An 816-nucleotide genomic window follows, 5' to 3' on the forward strand; every position below is an offset into this window, starting at 1 on the left:
CTAGATTATTGTCCCACAATCTGGAAAACTCGTGGGACAATAAGCCTCACCCGGCACGATCTATGCAGGGTGAGGCTGATAGAGCAATCATGTCATCCTTGTGGCAGCGGTGGATTCTGAGACTACCTTCGTCAAAAGTAGCTCATCAAGACCCACAGTGATCCCATGTGAACAAATCATAGTTACTAGGGATGCACCGATACCAGTTTTTCAATATCGAGTGCGAGTACAGATATTTTTTTCGGTACTCGCCGATACTGAATACCGATACCGGAAGTCACATTAAGGAAGCCAGGCGGCGTGTAATGACTTGCCACTTGGCTTATTTATTAGTCGGAAAGCCGGGTGGCGTGTAAAGACTCTCTACCCGGCTTCCCAATTGGCGGGGAAGCCGTCTCCATGCTCCCTCTTCACTAGGCTTTCTGGCCAATCAGGAACCCGGCGGGGGGGGGGCGTGTAATGACTCGCCGCTTGGCTTCCTGATTAGCCAGCTTCTCGACCAATCAGGAAGCCAGGTGGAGAGTCATTACAGGACACCTGGTTTACTGATTGGCCAGGAAGCCGGCTCCATGCTCCCACGTCACCATGTGAGGCACTGAGGAGGGGGCATGAAGCCTGCTTTCTGGCCAATGACTCGCTGTCCAGCTTCCTGATTGGCCAGCTTTCTGACCAATCAGCAAGCTACCAATCAGTAAGCCGGCTCCATGCTCCCTCGTCACTTGATCACTTGATGGAGACTGCTTCCCGGCCATTCAGGAATCCGGGCAGCATTTAAAGATTCGCTACAATCTTTAAAGATTTAAAGATTCGATACAG

The sequence above is a fragment of the Nanorana parkeri genome, unplaced genomic scaffold (genome assembly GCF_000935625.1).
Source record: "Nanorana parkeri isolate BGI_ZX_2015 unplaced genomic scaffold, ASM93562v1 scaffold416, whole genome shotgun sequence".
NCBI classification, from domain to species: domain Eukaryota; kingdom Metazoa; phylum Chordata; class Amphibia; order Anura; family Dicroglossidae; genus Nanorana; species Nanorana parkeri.